Below are 1,165 nucleotides of genomic sequence, written 5' to 3' on the forward strand. Positions count from 1 at the left end.
CAAAACTGGATAAACCAGAATTCGAAAATAAACTATTAGGTAGATATGTTGAATTTTAGGAATAAAAAACTAATGGAAAATGTAAGTAACTGATTTTTTATAATTGGGGCATAGAATTCAATTTTCTTTAGTATTTATTCTGCACTGTACAAGACCAAAGGTGAATAAATAAGAAAAATTATAATAAAAATCCTAGTACTTTGGTTCATGGCCATTTCATCAGCAATTAGAAGAAATCAGCTGTTAGAAAAAACGATGGTAGCTTAATTATAATTTCAGGTCCATATTAACGAAAAGTGGTTATTCAGTTGAAATTCAAGACGAGATCTGTATAACAGCTTAGTTCTTGTATATTGCTACTTCAGTATGCTTGTGGTTTACAATAGCAATCTGTTTCTGATAATTTTGTTCAGAATTTCTTTCGGTGAGATCTTGTACAAAGGTATGTTAATTTTTTTAAACTATTCATTTCAAACGAAATCTCTGTAATTAATGTAAATTATTATAGACAGGATATCCTCACTCGAAAACCTTCATCAATTGTTTTGCCCACTTGAAGATAATATAACTATAACACCGAGACAATCGCTTTATGTCAATAGTTCGAAGAGAACACCAGGAGAAATAAGCAAACGAAGTAAGTATATGCATGTATACAGAGTGAATCTTAAAAATATATACAGGGTGTCCCACCAGGAATCGCCACTATCGATATCTCGGAAAGTACTGATCCGATAAATCTCAAAATTTGACAACCCAGCAAAGGCAGTAGGGCCTACACAGCTAAAATTTAGAACTTTATGGCGCTTCCGGTTATATAAGGAAGCCGGCATTAACTTCCTTATTTTAAACAAAATACCCTATTGTTAGAAATAAAACATTTTTAAAGTTTTATTCCCGTGAGTGCTCAATATTCAAACAAATTCCGATCTATTTTTTTCAGGATATGCATACAAATACATCTGACATGCTCTTTCACAATTGCGGTAACAGATTTAATAAATTCCGGTAATATTACACTGATCTTCAGTTTCAACCCTTGCCAAAACAAAAATATTTTTGAACATTTACTGAAATTTTTTAAAGAAAAATATTCAGTTGGCCTTTTGGTTGTTCATATGCATTTTTAAGAATTAATTTGTCATAATAAAATTAAAATTGTAAT

Source organism: Anoplophora glabripennis, unplaced genomic scaffold, assembly GCF_000390285.2.
Source record: "Anoplophora glabripennis isolate ALB-LARVAE unplaced genomic scaffold, Agla_2.0 scaffold151, whole genome shotgun sequence".
Lineage (NCBI taxonomy): Eukaryota > Metazoa > Arthropoda > Insecta > Coleoptera > Cerambycidae > Anoplophora > Anoplophora glabripennis.